This window comes from Puma concolor, chromosome E4 (genome assembly GCF_028749965.1).
Source record: "Puma concolor isolate L17-30 chromosome E4, mPumCon1.1.hap2, whole genome shotgun sequence".
Lineage (NCBI taxonomy): Eukaryota > Metazoa > Chordata > Mammalia > Carnivora > Felidae > Puma > Puma concolor.
In genome coordinates, this window is record NC_141683.1 from 50,615,341 (window position 1) to 50,640,902 (window position 25,562).

At 42.4% G+C, this 25,562-nt stretch overlaps 1 long non-coding RNA gene across 1 annotated transcript in view; it reads left to right on the top strand.

Moving 5' to 3' along the window:
* Nucleotides 1–2,059: 2,059 nt before the first annotated feature.
* The window catches only part of LOC147572665 (uncharacterized), a 416,520-nt gene continuing 393,017 nt past the window's right edge, over nucleotides 2,060–25,562 (top strand). The window contains exons 1-3 of the long non-coding RNA XR_015245909.1: nucleotides 2,060–2,211; nucleotides 8,855–8,924; nucleotides 12,912–13,081. This is a non-coding gene — a long non-coding RNA (uncharacterized LOC147572665). The remainder of the gene's footprint in view (nucleotides 2,212–8,854; nucleotides 8,925–12,911; nucleotides 13,082–25,562) is intronic.

Genomic DNA, 25,562 nt, shown 5'->3' on the forward strand with positions numbered 1-25,562 from the left:
TTTTAAAAGATTTGGTGGATGGGGAGGCTGACTTTTAGCTACAGTGGGGTTTTTTGATTATAGCAATGGATTTAAATTAGCTGGGCTACCTTTCTTGCTGTTACCATGGATAGATGAGAGTCGATTGTCTGAGCCCCAGTGGGCCTGTGGCCACAGAGACCCCCGTCAGCCCAGCCAGCAGCTCTGGCCCTTCAGGCTTGCTGCCCTCCCTGCTGCGCCTCCTTTACAGACCCTCCACTAGGGGCTCCTCATTCCATATTAGACACTGTGCCCTTGGCCATGTTAGTTAGGACCGGCACATTGTGAGAGGAGCCCCCGGATTTGTGCAAGGTGGTGGCCCTGAGCTGACCTGAATTGGCAAAACACAAAGCTGGAAATCAGAACATGTCAGACATTTCCTTTCATTCCTGTTGTGTTTTAAAACCTAGCTCCTTTTCGAGTTACACTTCACTCTTCCTTGGAGAGTGCCCTATTTCCTTTGCCAGCAGGTCCTTAGGGCCTCCCTGCTGCTTGTTACCTGGATTTCATTTGGCCAAGGGCTGGGAGGGGGGCCTGGCAGCCAAGCTTCTGTTAACCTTGCCAAGCAGACCTCCTTCTGTCAGGTTTTTATCCTGGGAGTGTCAGGAGGATACAGTCCCCAAATGATTGTGCTCTTTTGGCCTACTCCACTTCTTAATTCTTCTGCCCGGTTTAGCATAGACCTTCGACACCTCCTCTTGTCTTTTATTACCTAAAGGCTTTCTGTGTGATTTCCTGCAGCCAAGTATGGGCTGGATTTTAATGATGGATGTGATATTGAGCAGCCACTTGGGAACTAGGGATGGCCACTAAATGGCCTCAATTTCCCTATTTGTAAAAGCATAGGGCTCTTCTAAAAGACACCTATGGTCCCTTGGCACTAACTTTCTACGACTCTGTAAATACTTGTTTTAGGAAGTTTCTCTTCAGATTTGTGGAACCAAAACAATAGATAGGCAGGAAATCAGGCAACTGGTATGTAGGCTAATATTTTCATTAATCGTGTGATTTCAAATTCTATATCTCATTTTTTTCCTCATAGAGTCTTCTGTTAAAAGTCTTAGCAGTGTTGTAAGAAGAAATGGGATGCCATCGGTGGAAACACTTTTGAGTGTTTCATGAAATAATAAGAACATTATTATTATAAATCTAAGCTATAATTACAAGTATTTTAAGATTTCTCTGATGTAACAAAAGAGTAGTTTCTTTGTTTTTAGAGTCTCTAGGAAATGCTCCACCAGAATTTAGGGATACTTTTTTCATGGTGTATATTTAGAGTCATAAATAATTGTTTTTGTAATTAAAAGGTTTTATGAAATGTTTGATAATTTTTGGCAAAATTAAAAACGGTTTCTTATTTATAGGGAAGGAGATCTAAGTCAGGAAATGTTATGTCCTAAAGGAGAAAATACCAGCCTGGATCCTGGGTTCAAGTCCCAGCTCTGTCATAATTAGACTAGAAGCCCCTTAAGGGCAGGGCTCTCTTTCCCCAGCACCCAGGATGGCACCTAGACCGAATCCCTGCTGCCTGAGGTACTCATAAATATAATAAATACCTAATAATAATAATTACAAGAAAGTATAATACATAAAATAATAAAAATAAATAACTGGGTGACCTTGGGCACCTTGGTTAAATTTCCCAGGTCTAATTTCATTAACTTAGAAAATTCAGGGGTAGCAAGAGCACACTGTATACACTGTGTATTAGTTATCTTGCCAATGAATTTTATATATATATAAAACTATATATTATATATTAATACATATATAACTATATAACATGTATATAGTATATATATATAGTGTGTGTGTGTGTATATATATATATATAACTTCCATGGATTTCCTCTTTTTGTCCTGTTTATTTCTGCATCACTATCCTCCATCACCACCAGGTAGAGTTCATCCTGCTGAAAAGGCCTGGGCCTTCCTTTCTTTGTAAATCCTCTGCAAACAACCACTTGTGACTGGGGTCCAAGATGCTATAGGTACAACAGTCCTGCTTATCTGCTGTTTCTCTTTTGTGGTTTCAGTTACTCACCTTCAACTGAGGTATGGAAGCAGATGATCCTCCCTCGGTGAATTGTCAGAAGGTCCATAGCAGCCTACCTAGGTCACAAGGTCTGGGTCATTCACCTGACTTTATCTCATCCTGCAGGCATTTTATCATCTCACATCATCACCAGAAGGGTGAGTGCAGTACAGAGATTTTGAGAGAGAGACAAAGAGAAACCACATTCACATAACTTTTATTATAGCGTATTGTTCTAATTGTTCTTATTTAGTGTTATTGTTGTCAATCTCTTACCATACCTAACTTAGAAATTAAACTTTATTATAGGTGTGTACATATAAGGAAAAACATAGTATATATAGGGTTTAATACCATCTGTGTTTGGAGCATCCAGTGGGCATCCTGGAATGTGTTCCCCATGGATAAGTTGAGGGGGGACTACTGTATACAGAATATTTAAGAAGCTTCTGTGAACACAGCTGGCCTTAGTGGGGATATATAACCTGGCAGGTTCTGATTTGCATGTCCATTTCCCCCCAACCCTCCCTTTCTCTTCAAAGAAATTTGAGTTCTTTTATTTTATTCTGGCCCTGGCTCCCACAGGGATTTGGAACTGAATAACATATTTAATAATTTCAGAAAGAGAGAATTTGGGAGCTGGGGGATGAGAGAGGCAAGTTGGTCATCAGAAATGGAGCTTTTGGGATTGAGCCTTGGGGAGAAAAAGAACACTGCTGTCTGTGTTTGGGGAGGAAGAAAAGAGTGGGGAGGAGGGAAGGGAAGGAGGGAGATAGGGAGTGAAGGCTGGGGATGTGAATGGGGGTGGGAGCATCAGGGGCTCAGAGCTGGCTGGATCTAGCTACTCCTCCATGGAGTTCCTGGGAGAGAGGCCTGGAGCCTATACCCTGTGAATTGGGGAAGGGGGTTGAAGACCCTCTGGTGAGCAGTGAGGGTCCTGCAGGGTGATGAGGGGGACCATGAGTGTTAAGTGGAACCCATGGCTTTTCCTATCAGGAGCATTTAATTTACTCCGTGACTCAAGAACCATAAATGTACTGGAAAAAGAAGTTAACAAACAGGTCCCTCTCTTCAATTCTGTGAGACAGCCATGCTGTATAAGCTTAATAGATATATTTTAAACTCTGCTGGGTTTCTGATTATAAAAGTCATGCTTGTTCATTGTAGAAAATACATAAAGCATCTAGAAGAAAATAAAAATCACCTAGAACTCTCCTTCTGAGAGATGACCACTGTCAGGATTATGACACCTGTGTCATTTTGTAGCTTGCTTTTTTTACTTAACAGTAAGTTCTGAACTTTTTTTTTTTTTTTTAATTTTTTTTTCAACGTTTTTTATTTATTTTTGGGACAGAGAGAAACAGAGCATGAACGGGGGAGGGGCAGAGAGAGAGGGAGACACAGCATCGGAAACAGGCTCCAGGCTCCGAGCCATCAGCCCAGAGCCTGACGCGGGGCTCGAACTCACGGACCGCGAGATCGTGACCTGGCTGAAGTCGGACGCTTAACCGACTGCACCACCCAGGCGCCCCAGTTCTGAACTTTTTTATAGGTCTTCAATATTTGCTTTCAAGATAATTTTTTAAAAGTTTATTTATCTTTGAGAGAGAGAGAGACAGAGAGCCAGAGAGAGAGAATCCCAACCAGGCTCCATGCTGTCAGCATGGAGTCCAATGTGGGGCTCGATCCCACAAACCCTGAGATCATGACCTGAGCCGAAATCAAGAGTCGGATGCTTACCTAACTGAGCCACCCAGGTGCTTCTGCTTTCAACATAATTTTTAATATATATCCTTCACTCTTAGCTGGTTGGTTCTTCATGGCTGTCGATGCCACTTGACAAGCTTGGGGGCAGATAGGAGTTCAACAGCTCTGCTCTTCTCCGTGTGGAAACTACCTCCCTAGGTTTTGTCCCATCTCAGAGCTTGAAGAGCTCTGTTCCTTGTCAAGGCAAGTCATTGTTCTTGATTGTATTCCCGCCAAGAAACATGCCTGCACTGGCCTCCACCCCACACTGTTTTCTGTCCATGGCGTGCCCCTTAGTTCATGCCCCTTAATTCCACCCACTTAGTAGATGTCAGAAGAGAGCTCTCACTTATTTTCTCCCCTCTGGTGTCTCTCCTCCAACCTGTATTACATGTTATTGGCATATTAGTCATATTAAGTAGCAGCCATGAACTCTCCTCTCCTCAAAAACATTTAGTGTCTCCCTACTGCTTACCGTCTCAAGCCCAGACACCCTAGGCTAGCATGCAGGGACCTCTCATGTATGGCCTCATTTCTCACACAAGGGAGGAAATTTTGGTGCTTCTCTGTCTTTTCACCAAATCCAATTAGTCACAATCTCCTGTTGAATGTACCTGGTAGGTATGATTGGTCCTTCTGTCCACCTTCTTTGCTCCGGCCTTAGCTCACACCCTCCTAATTACTGAATTATAAGAGACTGTCCCTGGCTTTCCTGCCTCCAGTCCTTCCCTCTCTACATTGCTCTTCACACTGCACACAGAATGCTCTTCTGAAGTGAAATACGACCATTGTACATTCCCTTAAAATGTGTAATGGCTTCCCATAGAATTTGGAAAAAGCCCTCATTTCTTAGCATAACCTAAAGGCTCTTCCTGATGGGGACCCTGCCTCATGTCCCTTTACTACTTCCTTGATGTTGGGCTTAAATCGCAGGAAGTGTCTCCAGTCCCTGTGTAACCCTGAGGCATTCTCCAGTCCCCTTCATACTGCCCCACCCCTCTTTTGTCTTCCCTGCCCTCCTTCTGAGATTCTGCCCCTGCCCCTGGGTTAAATGGCTATCTTAAGTACTTCTGAGGCAACTTGTTCTCCCTTTATTCTAGCTTCAGTCACATTGCTCTGAAGTTGTCCCTTGTCTGTGAAGTAAGGAAACTTAGGATCTTTGAGGACAAAGATGGTGTTGAATTTGTCTTAGTATTTTCCTAACACTCGGTACAGGGGATACAGCATTGTGTATTCAATCAGTTTTGGTTTATGGATGAATGGGTGAGTCCTAATATTTTGCAGGAATGTATCAAGCATTCAGACACAGAGAATTGGCAGTGGGTACTTATGGTTCCTCATTGGCAATACAGGCAAAAGGACAATTGAATCTAACATGCAAGTCCCATGATTGCACTAAGTCTTCATCCTTATGTCTGTGCTTGAGGCTGTTGATACATGTTCTCTTTCTGGGCTTTTTATGTTCGGGGTTTTTTTAGATGTTTGTGTATGCTTTGTGGCTGGGGCATGGTGCAGTTCGCTGTGATCTCAGAGGGGAGAACCCATGCCTAGGAGCCTGAGTGGGGTCATCACTAGCCCAGGACCACTTTGATCTTTGCCCGTGATTTGAGTGCTGTGTTCCTGGGATGTGACAAGCCTAGGGTCCTCCTACTCTATCACCATCTTCTCTCCAAAATCCACCCATGACTTAATAGTAATGATGACAGTGATGATGAAAAACATAAAAAAAGTTTTATTTGTATCAAGTCCAGGCTGAGGATGTGAGTGATACCTTTATTCTATACTGGTCACAGGGTACTTCCCTCATCCATAATAAGCTTAGTGTGTCCCTGGTCCAAATCACTAAACATTATCACAGTTGGCTTCTAAGAATCCCCCATGCTTTCATTCTTGGCTCATGCCAGGGAAACACTCAGATCAGGTTTCCCTTCCTTTTAACACTCTCTAGTAGTTTCCAGCTGCATTTGGATCTGAAGTCTCTGTAATGACCTATGAGTTCTTGCCATGATCTGGATCCTGTTCTCCATTCCAGACACATCCCACATCCTTTCTTCCTTAATCACCCCATTCCAGCCAGGCCAGAACTTCTTTCAGCTTCTTCCTTCAGTTTCTGATCTCTTTCCCACTTGAGTATCTCCTTTATGCTGTTCTCTCTGCCTAGGAATCCCTCCCTCTGCCTTTTGCACAACTGATTGCTTCTCTCATTTCAAGTCTCAGCATGGGGTACCCTGACCACTTTCACTAGTGGGTCCTCCACTATATTCTATCACTGGACGCTTTGCATTGTCTTCATAGCGTTTCTTACCAGCTGTAATAATTACGAATTTATCTTTTGGTTCATTGCTACTCTTCAAATTTTAGGTCTAGCACTTACTGGCTGAATGACCTTGGGCAAATTATATAACCAACTTTCACCCACATCACCTCATCTGAAGATGGAGATAGTTTTCTTGAGAGCTATTACTTTATGCCAGGTACTGTACTCGTTATTTAACATGGATTGAGTTAGGCCTCCCAGCAGAGGGGCACAGAGAGAGTGCCCAAATTGCCCAAGGTCACCCAGCTAGTTAATGGCATAGACGAAATTTGAACCCATTCAGTCTGGCTTCAGAGCCCATGCGCTTCCCTGCTCGGCCAGGCTACGTGCAAATGTTCATTGAATACATAAATGAGAAGCTTCCTCCTCAGCTCTCCTGATTTTTCTCTGAAAGTGTTCTGTATGATAGGAGTGTTTGCCAGCTCTCCAGATCCATGTAGAATGCCTAGATGCCCCCCACCTTGCCCCACTTACCCTACTTAGAAGGAAATGTGGCTTCTTTGGCCCCCTGAAGGCTGGATTCTGAGCCACAGCCCCCAGGGTGGCCCTGATGAGGTGGAGGCAGGGGCCCTCCCGCCTTTGTGCAGCAGGAGCTGGTTTCAGACAAATACGCTGTGTGTGCTCCTGGCAGCATCTGCTGCCTACAAACATCCAGCTACAAGGAATTCACTCTGAGTTGATTCTTCTTTTCTTTTCCTTGACAAAAGGCGAGAACTATGCAGGGAGGGAAACCTTTACTCTGAAAAGAATTGTTAAGTGCCTAACCGGCTTTACTGTTCCACTGATCAATTCAGAGGACCCGGGAGCCTGGCAACTGGGGCAGAGGGCTTGGCTCAAGAGGGCCCAGGATTTGAAGCCCCACTTTCCCCAGCAGTCCTACCATATAAGCCCCTGACCTGGGGAGTGAGAGGTGCTGTGGAGACACGGGCTTTCCCTTCAGCTGCTGATGACAGATGTCATCACACACAGGTCCATATTTCCATTTCCAGTGCCTGCTTCTCCTTTAAAAAAATTTTTTTTTATATTGACGACCTATAGGGGTTCCTTTGAGCATCTCTCCTAGTTGATGAACCCCACCTTTGGGGGTTTGACTACAAGTACTGCCCTCCTGCTCGATCCTTCATTTTACCAGATATATCTCTGTGTACCAGGCTTGTAGCAGGGATCTCGTGAGTGAACACACAACCCTCAGTGACTCTTGAATGACCCTGAGCAGGTCTCTCCTGCAGGGGAAAAGCATTGGGAAGAGAGGATGTGGTGTGAGCAAAGGCATAAGATCAGGAAATTGTGTACGTGATTAGGAAATCATGAGCTCATGCATTTGACTGCAGATAGGATACTAGTGAGGGAGTGTGTGGGTTATTCTCCAGATGCCCCTTATATCTATTTTTTGCCTTTCTCCTCCCTGCTCTGTGCTCCAGGAGGGAGACTCCCGTGGTTCCATCACATGGCCTTCCTTACCCTCAGCTTTCCTGTCGGAATTCAACAATGGGAGACATGGCCAGCTGGCAGAGGAAGGGGGAAGCAGAGGTGGGGTTATTTATTCCCTTTCTCCTCACCTCCCCCTCCTCCCACCCCCAAGCTGCTGGCGTTCTGGCAGAGCTACTGTCCACCAGTCCTTGAGCCACACTGCTGTCACAGGCTCTCCCTTCACCTGCGGCTATCCCAAGGGACCGGGGCACACTGTTCCTAGCCTTCAGCCCTTCAGGCCTAGCCACAGTATGGCCTTCCAGTGGTTGCTGGTTCCTGTGGGGTTCACCTCCGCTTGCTGTTCCTTAAACCCTACTTACAGCCCTATCTGGAAACGTGGAAATCATTCAGTGTTTCTGAACACAAGAAGGACTTGAGCAGAGGTATAAAGAATAAAGAGCGGTGAATGCGGGAGATGGTGTGCACGTGGAGAATGAACAGAAGTGGGCAGCTGACCGGATATGTGGAAATGGAGAAGGAGCCTTTGAAGCTGGGTCCACATCCCCAGGACCAGGCTGACTGAGAGCATGATGGTGCCACAAGCAGAACTGGGGGAGGGAGGGGAATTGCTGTTACCTTTGGTTTGAGAGAAGTTGAAAATACCTCCAACCTTCCTCTAAAAATTGTGGTCCTCATGGTTATCCCCTCCAAAGGGCTGGGTAGTATGAAGTATTTCATCGGCCTCCTCCAGGCCGGTCTTAGCTCAGGCAACACCACACACCGGATGCTGCCCTTCTGTGGAGGGGGGCTACTTAGTAGTCACCCAGTGCAGTTGGGGTACTTCAGAGGGCTAATCCACCATGAGCACCTGGGGGTAGCTGGACAACAAGGAGATCTCAAGTCTTTTTTGTAGCAGAGGATTTTATTTAGCAATGAGTTGAAACAGCAAAACACATCACACGAGAACACTGTGAAGGAATACAGGCTACTTAGAAGGCTGAGAGGAAAAGGAGGTTCATTCTGTGTGACAGCAGAGGGCAGCTCTGAGAGTCACGAATGGAGGCGTCTGAGAGGTAGGCTACCACTTATAATGGAGACAGCCTTCTAAAGATTGATTCAGTCTGCCTATTGGTGGGATGAGCTCCTTACAGAGTGATGAATGCCTGGTCCCAAATGGGATTAAGTTGAAACTAAATGCTTGCTGGTCACTGACTGTAAAAAGACTTTCTGTATTGTGCTATAAATTGGGCTGAAGAAAGTCACATCATATTCTATTTCCCTCAGTTCCAGCCCAATGATTCTGTGATTTTCCTGTTGCCTAACTACAGGTGCAGAGGTGGGTCGATGTCCACAAGACTAAAACCAGCAGCTGTCCAGGTTCTTGGCCTTTCGTTACAGGTATGTTCTAGAGGGAATCAACAGCACAGAGAACAAACAGAAAATGCTTTGTGGGTCAGAAGCTGAATAATCTTACTTGTTTCTATTTCTCTGCTATGGTCATCTTTGTCTCCTTTAAATAATAGGCCATTTCCTATCAATTCAGATTAATAGCATGAGTTTGATTGGTCAACCATGTGGGGACTGTGTGGAAGAGAGAACAAATATGCTTTGATTCCCTAGTGGTTCTACCAGCTGGGGAGTTTCAAAGATTTCCTTTTAAATCTCAATTGAAGATAGGATAAAGGAAATGTGCTATGATGAAAGCATATCTGGAACATAGAAAGGTGGCAAATGAAGAATTTCCTGCTAAATGGGGGCAGAGAAGAATCTCTGTTTGGGGCTGAAGGGTGTTAAAAAGATACATGCTTATCTAGAAGCACAGTATCTTGAAGGAATTCAGATTTTTCTACTTCAGTCTTCCATTTGATAAGCCCTACATAATATTCATAAATTGACTTTAAGTTTATAGACTGTTTATGTGCATTATCTCGTTTTATCTTGTGAGGCAGATGTGCCAAATAATACTTCCCAGTTTACCAGATGAGCAACTTGAGACTTGGAGATGCCAGGTTTCCCGTCCAACACCATACAGATCATTAGTGGATGAGCTAGACTTTGAACTTTAATCTTGTAGTCTTCCTATCACATCATAATAAGAGATTAGATTGTAAACTGATCGTAAACACTTATTGTGTATTTATCTTATGCCAGACAGTGGGCTAAGCACTTTACGTGGGTTACGACAATTCCCATTTTCCAGATGTGGAAGCTGAGAATGCTCCTTCCACCTTCTGGCTCTACCAAAGCAGAGACTGTGGTTGAGTCTCAGTGTTGTTACATGCTTACCTTATATTTAACACCAGGATGAAAAAAGAAATGTCAGTAGCCTTCAGCTCAGGTGAGAATGTGCGTGTCTGTGTGAGGGCTGGTACGTGTGTGCCAGGAGCCCTCCCAGAGCTCCACGCTTGTGTCTGTAACTGCCTCCTGGCCATCTCCACTGGTTTATACTCCCAGAAACGGAAATGTTCATCTCTCTGAAATGTTCAGCTAACCTCCCTCTCTCCTCTCCAACACTGTCCCTCCTTTTGCATTCTCTGTCTTGGCCAGTGCCATGACTCAAGCTCAACACGTAGAGCAGGTGTTGGTGGTGAAGACCTCTAGATTTGACTTCAACAAAATTGCTCCTGGCCATTCCAGCCTTTCCGTTCCCACTGCTGTGCCTTAGGTTGGACCAACATTACCTGACTTTGGCAGTACCTGTCTAGTGGAGTCTCTCTACTCTTCTTCCATTCCTACAGATTATCTCAAGTTATATTTTCCAGAGACATAGGTTTTATCCAGTTGATCTCTTTCTCCAAATTCTGCATTAACTTCCGGTTTTAGTTATTCATTCCTCAGATGCTAATTGAGCAACTGCTAAGCGTCAAGCACTCTTCCAGGCTCTGGGAATACCAGAGTGAACAAAGCACAGAGCCCTGTCCCTGTGCCACTTCAAAAGTACACGCTCTTCAGCCTAACAATCAATGTCACCTATAGTTTGGCTCAACTCATTTTTCTGGCCTTTATCGTCTCTGCACAGCTGCAGGTAATATCCACATTCCTTGTCATCCAGTCATGCTGAGTATTCCTGGTGCCTAGAAATTTGTGCCTAGTTGGGTGATTACCTTCACCTGGAGCTCCACTCACCTGTCCAGATTTCCTATGACGGCACTCACCCACATCTCTTCCCTGAATTCTTTCCAGATCTAGTCAGAATTAATGTCACTGATACCTTGGGAACAATGTTTCTGTATGTTATGGTTATTATCACAGCCTGCATGATTTCTATATGTGTCTGTTTCCTCCTTAGACTGAGTTCTTTGAGCAGAGGAATGTCTTACCTGTATTTGTATTCTCAGCCCTTTGCTCAGTCCCTGGCACGTAGTAGGTGCGTAATAAATTTTAGCCACTTTGAAATATTATAGTCTTGATAGCACCCCTAGTCCCCCATCACCTACCTCCCCCTTTTCAAAGATCCTTAACAGACTTCTTTCCACCGATAAATACATCTTGCGCCCGCTGGTGCACGAGTTCAGAAAGGCACTTTTTAGCCTCTAGGTGGCAGTGTTACTGTGCTCAAAGGGAAGGAGTGGAGCAGCAGGCCAGGAAATTGTATCAACCCCTTAGGGTACCTGCCTTCCCGTCTCCTCTTCCTCTGTCTTTCCCTCCTCCCTTTCACCCTCCCTCTCTCCTTTCTTCTTCCCCCCTCCCCGCTCCTCCCACCTCCATTTCTCTTCATCTATTAAATTTCTTCACAGTTTTTTTTGAAACACCAAAGCATATTGTAAGCACTGAAGAAAAGATACAGTGCCGGCCGGAGACCCTGTCTCCTCCCTCACACACTTCGTGTAGAATTGTAAATTTTAATATTTCTACTAGATTCCATTTAAATTTTGGAGGTGTGAGGGATTATGATCTTCGGAGAAGGGGAGATAGGAAGCAGTTGTTTTTAGAAGCAGCCAAGGAAATAATTCAAAATGGACTCACGACATGTCTGGCTATCTACCTCCATTCCTGGATGTGTCCTAGGTGTTGAGGTAGAGCTGAACACTCAGCTTTTCCAGGCAAGTCTGAAAACTGACTTGTCGACCACATTTAGGGAGGGCATGAGGCTGTATCAACAGGGGATGTTTCCATTCAGCTCCAGAGGAAGGTGGCGGAGTTTGCTGGGAGCCCAACTCCAAGGGGGAGAGGGAGCAGGAGAGGGTGGGGGGCCAAGTAGGGTGGATGTGCAGGCTCCAACAAAGGCAAGGGAATGCAGCTGGGCTTTGCTGTCTGGTAACGAATCTAAATCTCTACCTGCCTATTTTTCCAGAGTGCCCACTGCTCTAACAATTCAGCATTTTAAAGGAAGATGGTGGAGGAGGGAATTGGTAATTTAAGCATGAAAAATGTCATTTTGCCTCAGAGCAAACTGCCTTTCTATGCCCTGGCTCCTTTTGTGTGGTTTGGATTTAGGCATATCTGGAAGATCATTTGCCCAATACTAATAGGAAGTCTCACTGTGCTCGTTTGTTATGAGATGTAATGGGACTTCCTCTCACTGTGGGAATAGCAGCCACCTAGTGCCACTGGTTTCTATTTTTCTGTCACCAAGAGAAACACTCTGTTTCTCTCTCTCTCTCTCTCTCCCTCTCACACACACACACACACACACACACACACACACACACACACACACCAAAGAACTCCTGGATTTTGCCTTTGCACGTTTCTCTTTGAGACAATTAAAATGCAACCATCTTCTTCCAAATCCCATACTTATATTCTTTCCCTGCTTTGGGTTTAAGGTCATTTGGTTTAGAAGGGAGGCCCTTTGACTTGCATGGAGTTAATTAATCAGACTCTTTCCTCCTGCTAAATTCCTCAGTATCTTTGCTTTCTAAAACAGGAGCCCCGTTTTCCTCTCCCTTCTCCTTCGAGTAGCATGTGCTTATCACTTTGGGACCATGCATTTATTGTTCAGTTCTTGAATTCACTGTTGTTATTTATCGTTTTTTTTTTTTTTTTAAATACAGATACAACTGTAAGAGGTTTAGAGCTTTACTTGACTTTTCTGTCTCCTTATAAAAGTATGTTTCTTTGGAGGAATCTTTTTTTTTTTTTTTTTCTATTCTGCCCCAAATTCTTTGATCAGTGCCATTGATCTCTGCCACTTCTGGGTATTTTGAGGCCCATGTGTGAGGTACCATGTTCTTCTGAAACTGGCTAGGGCATGGCAGCCCTCACTGTTGGGCTTCCAGCAAATTTTGCCAGTTGCCTATTGGCGAGTAAACTTCTTTCCTCTCTATCTTTAAATTGGGAGAGAATGACAAGAAGCATCTGTCAGATAGTCAAAGTCTTTATAGTTCCCCAAAGCTCCTTGAACAAAATAATACCTTTCTTTTCTTTTTCTTGCCTTCTCAGATGGTTCCTCAATGAGGTTCAAGCTGCCTTATGCCTGGGCCACAGCTGGCACCCCCTGTCACTCGTTGCCCTTGTGTTGAGTTTCCCTTGTGTTGTTGGAACGCTTGCAATTTGACTGGTGCTCCAGAGCCTCGAGAAACATAAGGAAACTCACCACCCACCCGTGTGAGGTATGCAAAGATTGCCTGCTGGGCCTCTCTGACAAAGGCTTTCTAACAGTTTTTTAAAAAATTGTCTGTGATGGGAAGTGAGGCTATTCAGAAGTGATGGCCCACAGGGTAGCCAACAGCCTGACATGTGGCTAAGGAAGAGGAATCAGACTGGCTCAGTGGTTGAAAGTATGGGTTTCCAAGTCAGTTAAATTTGGGTTCCAATCCCCAGTCCATCATCACTGTGTGGTACTGGGAAAATGCCCTTAGCCTCTCTAGGTCTCCTTTCTTATAGAAAATAGAGAAAGTCATGGTACCTCAAAAAGTTATTCTGAGGATCACCTGAGATAATGCAGGCAAAATTCTTAACACAGTGCCTGAAACACGCCAAGGGCTCAGTGAATGTCATTTGTAATCTACAACTAAAATGATGACTCTTAAGGGTGGGAAGGCACCTTAGCGATCATCTGCCCACTCCATCGTCTTACAACTGAGCATGATGCACCCTGGAGCTGTCCACAGTCACTCAGCCAGTGGATGACAGGCAGGTCTCCTGACTCCTAGCCCAACATGCTTTCTCCCTCAGCTGCAGACCCTAGACCTCCCTTCCTGTTCTGATGGTGGTAGCAGGTGGCAACACACTGGTTATGATTACATACTCATTCGTTCAGTAAATATTTATTGAGTGATGCAATGACAAGAATACACAGATCCTATATTGAGCAATCCTGCTGTATTATAGGGGGAATAAAATACGCACCAGTAACTAAAATTCAGATCACTACAAGTACTCATTAAATAAGGATTTAAAAACGTACCACGGAGGGCAGAGAAAAGAGGCCCCATAAAGCTGAATGGGAAGGTAACAGTGAATACTTATTTGGCTCCTGTTACGTGTTAGGTGCAGCGGGCATCTAAACTCTAAGAGCAGGAACTGTCTCTTATGTATCTTTGCGTACCCAGCACCTAGCATGGTGCAAGCGTGTGGTAGATGGGTACCAGATATTTCTAGGGGGATGAGTGACTCGAAGTTCTGTCTTCTATCTGTAGTCTAGAGGCCATCAGGAGGACCTGAGGACCAGCTGGCAGCACCACTGCCTCTGCTTCTCCTTTCTCTGCTGCTTGTTGCTTTCTCGGTCTGTGCCTGTGGGTGCCCACAGCAGGACAGCAGCCCTCAGAAGTCAGCCCTGTGGTAGGCACCATAGTTGCTCTGCCTTAGGGAGGACTCGGCTCATAAGTATCTGACTTCTCCCCAGGGGCCTGTCTCTCCTTTCCACCAAAGCCCTTGTGTCCTGCACCCCACACCCACAGCTCTCGGCACTATGCTAATCTGATCAATGATTCCATTTTGTCGTGTTATTGCCCGGCTTGGCTGCTCTGTTAGAAAGCAAGCTGAGAGCTGTGATCTGATTTCTAGTGGGTTCTGCTACTTTGGCTGGAGGATTGAGAGGAACTGTGTGGGTAGATTTATTTCTCAAATAATCTTCCCCAGAAACCTGTGTTGGCTGTCTTTGTGGAACAAATGGATATTGTCAGTGTTATTGATTTGACCTTTTCCCCTCTCCTGGTGGACAGTGTCTGTGTCCTCACTGCTCCATTCTCTTGGTGCAGTGAGACAATTTAGAGCCATTTCTAGGAATCCTGCTCTTCCCTTTGGCATTTTGGAGGAAGAAAAACATTTTTTTTTTAATTGAAGCATGATCAACATATGATATTCTATTAGTTTCATGTGTATAACATGGAAAAAAATTTTGGCATAAGCACAAGATAATGATGTTGCAACGCCCTAGATGCAACTCTGGTCGTGTGACATGCTGGAGTCCATGGAAAATACTTCGGTGGAATGATGTGGGCTTTTATTTCTAATGGTGGTTCCTTTTCTCCTGGGAACCCAGCTCACTGGTTGGGCTTTTCAGTGATTTGTGGGTGGTATGGGAAGGAAAACATTCTGATTTTTCCTCTTATTCTGCAACGAGAGAGGAATGCAGGCTCAGATAATATTCTTTTCACTCTAGTACTGAGGTTACTACTAACATTGGCACTGTATGTTCCTCATGTGGGAGGACACGGGGAAGCAGAAAGTTCTCAGAAGCGTCAGGCTTGGGTAGCATAATCAATTTTAAAAGGAAGAGCCTTTATATTGTTTTGGATTTTTATCATGAAATTGTACATGTTCATTAGAGAAAGAAAAACATTAAGCAACCAGATAAACAAAATCAAGAAAGAATTATTAAAACACCACTGCGATGCTAACAGCTTACAGGTACTTAGCTTTCCAGCCATAGCATGGCCACCTTTCAGGGTCAGAGGACGGAAGAGGCATAACTACTTCTCCAACATCAATTAAAAATAACCAGGGCTGCTTTCTGTGAACTGAAGTTAATAATGAAAATATCTTGTATTTGTGTACTTAATGTATTTATAAAACATATTTAAGTATATCATCTTATTGAATCTTGTAATGACCTTCTTCTGATTTCTGTTGTGAATACTCTCATTTTGTAATTAAAAAAAAAAAAAAACCCCAAACTGAGATTCAGGAAGGTATAGTGACCTCCTCCAATTAAATAACAGATAAGTGGCAGATCTGGAACTTGAACTGAGGTCGTTTGATTTCAGAACGAAAGTTCAATGTACTAGGTTCCAGCCACCTTATCGTTTTATGGGAGTCCTGTGTATCAGTGATTGCTACAATAATGCTGTGTAATAAACCACCTCAAAATTCAGTAGCTCAAAATAAGTATTCATGCTGTTACCTATTGGTCCACAGATTGACTGAAGTTAGCTGATCTAACCTGGCCTCGCCTGGGTGCTCTGCTTCAGGCTTCAGGCTTCAGGTTGGCTGGATTTGGCTTAAGCCTGTGCCTTGGGTTTACATCTGTTCCATGTGTATTTATTTTGAGGACCAGAGAAGAGGATGCTCTTCTCATGGCAGATCACTGGAATACAAGATCTGTGATGAACTACATGAGCACATAGTAGGGAAATGCCCTATTCCTGCCATACCTGTTCATACTCCAGTGGTCAGAGCAAGTCACATGGTCATGCCCATGCAATGAGGAAGGATATACTACCCACAATGGGAAGGGAAGGGGGGTGAATAATAATACAAGCCATCATCACAATCTGGCTTTTTATTCATTGTTTTGTGCATGCAAAATATCCTTACTCCCATCCCAATACCCTTAAATATCATCTAGTCAATATCCAGCTTAATGTCTAAGATCTTGAAATTATACCAAATCTTCATATGGCTTCTATTGACTGAGATACTTCTGAAATAAAGAGATAAGTTATTTGCTTTCCAACCACCCAGTATTCAATATTAAAAGGGACGGAATACCTGAAATAAATATGGCTAATTGCAAAATGGAAGAATAGTAGGCAGACTGAAGTCACTGACCCCAGTCATTCTGAAGTCCTGTTGTGCCAGCGTAGCCAGATTTCCTCTCATCATGTAGGTATAGAGTGTTCTTTTAGTAGGCCAGGGATTGGCAATGGTACAGGGCCACATAGTAAACATTTTAGGCTTTGCAGGCTGTACATTATCAGTTGTAACATCTCAACTTTGTGTTATGGCAAAAGCATCAGTAGACAATATATAAATTTATGGGTGAGGTTGTGTTTCAATAAAACTTTATCTATTACATCAGGGGAGGTAAGGTTTGGTGTGTGGGACATGGTTCACTGAGCCTTGGACTAGACCCTCGTTCTGCTCGGGTGGCTCATGGCTCACCGGGCCGCTGTTCTTCATGTCTTTGGCTCCAGTATTTTCAGACACCATGCATGGCCACCTCTGAAGAGAACTTTAAAGAATAAGCCGTTCTTTCTGGATCAGCAACTTTTTCAGCCTGCTCTCTGCTTATAGAAATTTGGGAGCTAGAGTTCTTTTTACAACTCAGACAGTTGTAGTCTCAGGTCGATGTCGTTTTACCAGTACAGGTATCTCAAAAATTTTGAGTTTCCTCCATGTGATTTCCGTCAACTCCATGTTTGTTACACCTGTGGTTCGTTTGGAGACAGATCTCTTCTCTTGAGACTTCGTTTTGGCTGCCTTGGGTTTATCAGGCCTCTGTGGGATCATGCCTTTTATATTTCTTGGAACTTTTTGTCCAGTTGAAAAGTACTGATAGGCACCACTTTTGTCCTTTCAGAAGTTGTGACAAAGGACTTGACAATCACACACTTGATTTGTCCTGAGGCTGATAGGATGGCAAGATAAAGACAGTTTCACTTTTCAAACCTGCAAGTCCTGAAATTTCTGGGCTTTCTATATTTTCTCTCAGTATTGCTTGCACGCTGGTCAGTTTCCTTTACAAACTCAGCATTGTCTTGCAATACCTCATCTAGCTAGTAACAACCAGATTACACTATCAACATTCTGCCTTGACACTTTCTTGTCCAATGCTTCAAGTTCATTAGGCAGATTTCTGTCCTCCATGCTATCACAGATGAGTTTTGCCAAGAGCTTCATCACTAAATAACACGGATGGCATGTTTCCAGCTTTCCGTAACACTTTCCTCATCATCTGCCTAATCACCAAACCACAGTCACATATTTTAGGTTCTCATTATGACAGTACTCCACTTCTGATAACAGTTTCTGTGTTGGCCAGTTATTGCTACAGTAATGCTGTGTAACAAACTACCCCAAAACTCATGACTTCCAATAACAAGCACTTAATCTCACATTTGCAGGTCTGCTGTTGAATTGTCATTCAGCTGATCTAGGGTGAGTTCAGCAAGGGGCCTTGTTTTAGGTTGCATATGACTGGGGTTGGCTCCAGGCTGTTCCGGGCTTGGGTCTTTTCCAGAGGAGTCTGCTTTCAGTTCAGGATTATGGTAGGGACAAACTCTTCCTACAGCATATCAGTGGAGCACTATAAGTTGAACCACACATTTATTATTATTTTTCTTTCTTTTTCTTTTTAAATTAATTAATTAATTAATTAATTATTTTAAAAATTTACATCCAAATCAGTTAGCATATAGTACAACAATGATTTCAGGAGTAGATTCCAGTGATTCATCCCCTATGTACAACACCTGGTGCTCATCCTAACAAGTGCCCTCCTTAATGCCCCTTGCCCATTTAGCCCATCCCCCCTCCCACACCCCCTCCAGCAACCCTCTGTTTGTTCTCTATATTTAAGAGTCTCTTCTGTTTTGTCCCCCTCCCTGTTTTTAAATTATTTTTGCTTCCCTTCCCTTATGTTCATCTGTTCTGTGTCTTAAAGTCCTCATATGAGTGAAGTCATATGATATTTGTCTTCTTCTGACTAATTTCACTTAGCATGATACCCTCTAGTTCCATCCACGTAGTTCCAAATGGCAAAATTTCATTCTTTTTGATTGCCAAGTAATACTCCATTGTATATATATACCACATAATCTTTATCCACTCACCCATCGATGAACCACACATTTAAAGTTTGTGCTTGCATCATATTTACTAACATTTTGGTGGACAGAGCATTTTATGTGCCAAGCCTAACATCAGTGGAGCAGGGAAGTTTACTCTGACCTCAGTGGGAAGGGGACGGGAATGACTTGTTTTGCTAAATAACAATCAAATGATTAACTAGGATTCCCTTTCAAGATATTGACATCAAAAGGAGAAGGAAAGAGGTAGACATCTATCAAATGCCTTACTCAAGGCATCTGGTTTTTGAGTTGACTTCTTACCACAACCTTATGACCAAGTTCTGGCCAGTGAGATACAAGTGATGTGTGCTTCTGGATTGTATCATTAAAATAAACGGGCTTGTCCTCCCACTGCTCCTTCCACCTGCTGCTGGATGGAATGTGACAGGGGGAGTCAAGGAGCCACTTTGATCCCCAAATGGAAGCCATGTGTTGGTGATGGCAGGCTGCCTTCCCAATCCTGGATTGTTATGTGGAAGAGAAACTGTGATCTTGTTTAAATCATGTTTTTTTCTATCCTGTTACAGCAGCTTAGAGAGTACGTAATACTTCTTCCAGATTGTCACACAATAGGGGGAAAACTATCATGTTTGAACCACTGCATTTTGGGTGTCTTTGTTGAAGGAACTTTGTTCCTTAAGAGAGATTATATTACTACTATTGATGGTTGTTGAAGGGATCAAGTGAGATAATATAAAAAAAAAATAAAGGAAACCAGCAGACTTTCTGAATAAATGGCACTTGTCACAATAATAATGTACTAGATTAGTGATATGGTTGGTATCAAATAGAAGTGTATTTAATATAATGTACAAAACACAATTAATATAATATGGTAATGATTATTAGAACTACTACTAATCAAGTACTGGCCATTTTCAGTGCACATTAGTGAGCTCTCTTGAACTGTCAATCTTAGTTCCTGGGGGAGCTCCTCTTTCTTCTGCCTCCATCCCCCGCAATGTAGTAGTAGTTGTTTCTGTCATCTCCTTCAGTTGTGGCCCACTCATATTTCAACCAGTATGTCCATAAATAGTCCTGAGAATAGTGAAGAGTTAGAGGTGTTTGAGTAGGAGATCTCAGGCCTTAGTGAGATGTGTTGAGTACGGTTGGGGTATTGGTTTCCAAAATAAAGGTGAAGTGTTATGTATTCTGTCCCTTTGGCACCACATTTTCTGGACTTTTAAAATACAGCTCAGTCCCTGCCAGACCCCTCTCAAATGCATGTAGGTGGTTCAAGGAAAATTCATCACCATTTCTGGAAAAACAGCCTTACATTTAATAGCCTATGGACAGAAGATCGATAACCTTCTCTTTGCAGAGGAAGAATAGTATATTTTCATTACATATTCAGGGTTTATAGGGAGATGTCATGAGACTGGCAAAGAGTGACTCAAGTGCCTCAAAGAGAAGCCATCCTGCATCCCTGCAGTGAGTACTTGCTGAGCATTCTCACAAGCCAGATGCTTCGCTGGGGATACAAAACTGAATGAGATGTGTTTTGTACCTACAAAGAGCTCACTGTCTAGCAGTTGCAAGTAATGTTTAAGAGAATGGGCTATGGAGTCAGTCTAACTGGCTTCAAACCCTGGCTTTGATGCTCAGTGGCCTTATGACCTTGGGAAATTCACTGATTTGTGCCTCTGTTGCTTCTTCTGTCATACGGGGATACTAATGTTAATGCACTTCATAGGCTGGTTGTAAGTATTAAATAGTTCATACGGGTAAAGCACTTAGAATGCGGCCTGGCACATAGTTACTCTTATGTGTTGGCCACCATTATCCACTGGACTGTAAGCTCTGTGAGGTCAGGATGTCTTGTCTGCTTTTCTCACTGCTGTATCCTTGGCAGCTAGATTTAGAACTTGGAACGTGTAGGCATTCAATAAATAGTTGACTGAACTTGTAGATATTCAATAAATATTTATTGAACGAGTAGATGATTGGCATCAGCTGTTTGTTTCTTGTAGATCCTCTACCCTCCAAAGAAAGGGTAATATTTACTGAGCACTTAGTATCCTCCAGACTCAGTGCTAATTGATCATTCAATTCTCCACAAACTTTATGAGTTTGTTAACATCATCACATTTTACAGATGTGGAAACTGAGGCTCAGAGGGATAAAGTAACTGGCGGGAAGCCACAGAGATGCTAACTGGCAGATTCAGGATTTGAACACAGTGTGTTTCTGTTCAGGTGCTTGTGCCGTTGAACCACCGTCCTGTCCTACCCCCTGATGTCCCTGTAGATGGCCGAGCTGATGGCTTCATCAGCACCCTCACACACACGAACCATGTCTCCTTGCATAGGTGCCACCTACAGTGTGCAAAGGGAGCTGGATACTATGGAAAAGAAAACACACAGAAACCTACATGTGGCATCTTGGCTGCTGGGTACTCTTCACATGGTTTATCAGCTCAGAACTAGAGAGCAAGCTTTGGCTCTTGAGGGCTGAATGGCTCATTGCCTTGGCTGCTCCTGTCTTCCTTCATGTTCAGGAAACAGAAGATACAGTCGAACTTTGAGCTCATGGGTCTGTTCCATTCATTATTTACCCAGGACAGTGTTTTATCATAGAAGCTCCTAAGTGTTTGACAAGGAAGAAAGCATCTCATTAGTGCCTGGGAGGTTATGAGGTAGGCAGATGGTTACTGTTTTCTTCTTTTCTTGGACAGAAGCACAAATGTCTCAGAGAGCGTGGCAGAAGCCTAAATTCTGGGGACTCCGGCAAGCAACTGGGGGTAATCCCTCTCCCTGTTTCTTTCTTTACCCTTTGATAAATGTAAAATAAACCCCTCTGTACCCTTCTGCTATAATGCAGGTGCTGTCAAGTTGGTATTTACATGCAGTACGGTCCTACAGGGGCAAGAGAGAGCACGAGTTCCTAAATGTACCTTGATATACGTTCTTGACTTAGCAGCTACCCCCAGCCCTGTGCATGTTGGCAGAGTGAATGGGATAGCGATGGTGTCCATAGATGACCTGGCACCTTTAATCCTTGGCCAGTGGACCTGACCAGTTATGTGTACATAACAAGATGTCATATAGTGTTAGAAAACTCTAGTTAATTAGGGGGTGTCTGGGTGGCTCAGTCCGTTAAGCGTCCGACTTCAGCTCAGGTCATGATCTCTCTCTCAGTTCATGAGTTTGAGCCCTGTGTTGGGCTCTGTGCTGATAGCTCAGAGCCTGGAGCCTGCTTTGGATTCTGTGTCTCCCTCTCTCTTTGCCCCTCCCCCACTCAAACTCTGTCTCTGTCTCTCTGTCTCTCTGTCTCTCTTTATATTATAATTATATATATATATATATATATATATATATATATATATATATATATATATATATATATATATATAACTTTAGTTCATTAAATCTAGGCCTTTCATCTCTAGGAACCAATGGCTGGAAGAACCATGACCTGATTAGTTAATAATATCCCTCCTGTTGAATGGGAAATAATAATCACAATAATAGTAACCACTATTATAACAACAGATAATATTTACTGAATGCTTCTGTTGGCCTGCATAGAGCTAAGTGCTTTGCATGCATTATCTAATTTAGTCATCAAAACAATCTTACGAGGTTTTCATGTAACGAAAATTAAGCACCTGGTATATGCTCTTCAATGTTCTAGGCATTTGGGATAGATCAGTGAACAAAACAGCAGGAGAGAATAAACAATAGACATAATAAATGAGTCATATGGTATGCTAGAGGTGATAAGTACTATGCAAAACGAAAAAGTAGAGCGGTATTGGAAAGAAAGCGGTATTGGAATAAGCAGAGAGAGTTTGCAATTTTACATAGAAGGGTCATAGAGGAGGTTGGACAAAGGCTTGACAGAAGTGAAGGAGTGAACAGTAAAGAGAGCTGAAGGGGAGGGCACTACTAGCAAAGGCCAGAGATGAGAGCCTGCTGGGTACTTCCAAGGAACAACAGTGAGGGGTGGTGTGGAGGGCAGAGCACTGGGAAGTGAATTGCAGGAGGGGAGTAGGAGGTGCCATGGGAGAGGTAATGGAGGGCACGAATACTGGGGGAATGCAATGAGGAGCCATTGGAGGCTGTGAGCAAAAGCATGCTATGATCTGACCTGCTTGGCTGCTAGGGGAGATTATTAGTTTATCATATTTATAGCTGAGGAAACTGGGATGTAGATGGGCCTGGTAACCTGTCCAGGATGACAGAGCTAGTTAAGTGGAAGGAAGAGCAGGATAGACTCCCAGGTCTGCTGGATTTCAAATCCCATGCCTTTAATGACTAGACTATCTTATTTGTATAACATGGTCAAAAACGCCCTTTCTTTCAAACAGATAATTTTCTTTTGATCCTCATGTTTTCTTTCTGCTGCACACACCCCTACTCTCCTTGCCCAGCCATGCTAGGACATGGTAATTTTTGGTTCAGTCTTGGAAAAAGCTTTAATCTCTTGCTATTAATGCATCCCCTCACCTGTTTTCTTAATTAAAAATTTTTTTATTATTGCAGTTGGCATGCAATATTATATTACTTTCAGGTGTATAGTATAGTGATTTGACAATTCTATACCATTACTCAATGCTCACTATGGTTAAGTGTAATTACCAATACCTGGTTTTTTTATTTGTCAATTCATCTGATTCTAAGAGAGAATTCTGTAAGATTCTTTTGCTTTCTTTTGTTACCCCACAACGGGAGGGGTGAGCGTGTGCCCACTTTGGGACTAGAAGAATGATTCCAGGCATTGGACACTCTTAACATCCTCTTCAGTGGCCTGGGGAGTTGATGGCAGAGGGATCATAGCCACTCAGTGGGAAATTGGGGCTCTATTTCATTCCTTTTCCTGGAACTAGCACTTCTGTCTCAGTAGGGGCCCCTTTAATGAATCAATTAAGGAGGGTATTATTATTGGAAGCCATTTTCAGCCCAATTAAGACCTTGCGACATGTCAGTTGGGATAATAAAAGTGAGTTAAGTCTCAATTTTTCTTTATTAGGGTGTTTATTAGAAGATTGAAATGTTCATTAGGTGGAGTAAAGTGATACAGTCATCTTTTGCTCATCAGAAGCACAGTGGAACCTGCACCGCACTCAGGGTTAATGCAGAGGTCTCTTCTTATACGTAGAGCTGAGTTCTAACTCTGCTTCTGCTGCAGGTAAAAATAAATTTGTGAGGTTCACACTCAGTTTAGAGAATTTTCTTTTGCTTCATGTGATCATGGAAAATTTGACTATGTCTACATGCGTAGGAGTAAGATAGTGGGTCAATATTTGGAATATTGATGAACCAAACATGAGGTTTGGGAGGGTGGAAACTCAAGCCAGGTCCCAGAATCAGCCCAGAGACTAAAATCACAAATTTTTGTAAAGTATATAATTTTTGGCCGTAACATTTTTCAATTATAGAGAAAAATATAAAGAGTAAATTGCTAACACTCATATATTCTCCCAGACTTACAGATTTTAACATTTCCCCTATATTTACTTCCATTGTTTGCTTAACATTTTGGATATAATTGAAGCCTCTTATGGAATCCTCCCTGCCCCCATTACCTGCCTCTAACTCATTCTCATGAGTGAACTACTCTCCTGAATTTGGTATTTATCATCCCTTACAGGTTTTTATACTATTCTGTATACTGTATGTGTGCATTTATAACAATACAAAGTATTGCTTTACTGTCAAGCTTTGGGTAAATTTTAGCGTATGGTCCATATATGTCTGCAGCTTTCTTTGATTCATGCAATATTTTGTTTTTGAGATTCATCCATGTTGACATAATCAGGTTTAGTTTATTTTCTTTGTTGCATGCATATTTACCTCAATTAACTTATCCATTCTCCTGTGGATGAATTTTCAAGGTATTTGCAATTTTTTTTTATTACAAATAATCCCACAGTGAACTTCCCTGTGTACGTTTTCTTGTGTATACTTGCAAAAATTTCTCTAGGCTAGGGTTTCTCCAATTTAAAATAAGAAAGGAAGATGAAATCATTGTTGCACTATATGCTAACTAATTTGGATGTAAATTTAAAAAAATAAAAAATGAAATTAAAAAATAAAATAAGAAAGGAAGAGATGCATTTTATGTTGCAATTTAGTAACATGCACGTTTGCATAATCATGAACGCACACACCACAAATAAAAGTTTATAAAAACAATACATCCTTCTATCCATGAAGTACTGTGATATGTACATTGATATCTGTTCTGTCTTATCCCATCCTTTCTAATCCCCTCCTAATCTATTTATTCTTTTCCCTATTCTGTTTTATGTGAGTGTCTTACTAAAAATTGATTCCATAACCCAGGAATGGGTCACAGAATTCAGTTTGAAAAACACTGTTCTGTGATGTTTTACGAAGAAGTGAGAATTTTGGTCATCTTGGACTTTACCTAGATCTTGATAAATTGTTTTCCTAAGTGGTATATGCTTTATTTAAAATTTTCTGGGTGTTTTGCTCTAGGTTTGTATGTTTTAAGCAATTATAGTTGTATTTAAAACAAATTCCAATGTGATATTCTCTGATGTTTTATTGAAAATCTAGTCTGTATACACGCATAGTGATATATTTGGACTTACTTTAATATTTTTATTTTGTGTTTTTATCATCTTACCCCCTTCTTTTTTTTCTCTTTTTGCCTTCTGTGGATTAATCAATTTTCTGTATTTCCACCATCAACTTCTTACGTATTTTCTGTTGGCTTGGAAAATAAAGACTGTAGTACTGTTCTATTGGTAGCTTCCTCTACCCTTTAAAAAATCACACTTGACTATAAGCATTTATAAATAATTTCAAGTTGTTAAGTAATTTTATTCTTCTTTTGAACATAATATGGACCTCACACTCTTTTCCAGCCCTTGTACCCTATCTTGTTACTGTCGTCTAATGTTTGGCTTTACCTGTTTTTTTAAAAACAGAAAAATGTTATCAGTTTTTATGGCCAGCAGTTAACTAAATTTATTGACTTAAATTATTTTCTGTTCTCATTTTTAATTTCCTGTGTTGCCATGATTTCCTTCTGTATTCATTTCTCTTTTTGTTGAAGTATATCCTTTTGTGCATCTTTTAGTAAGGCGATATAGATAATATATTTTTTT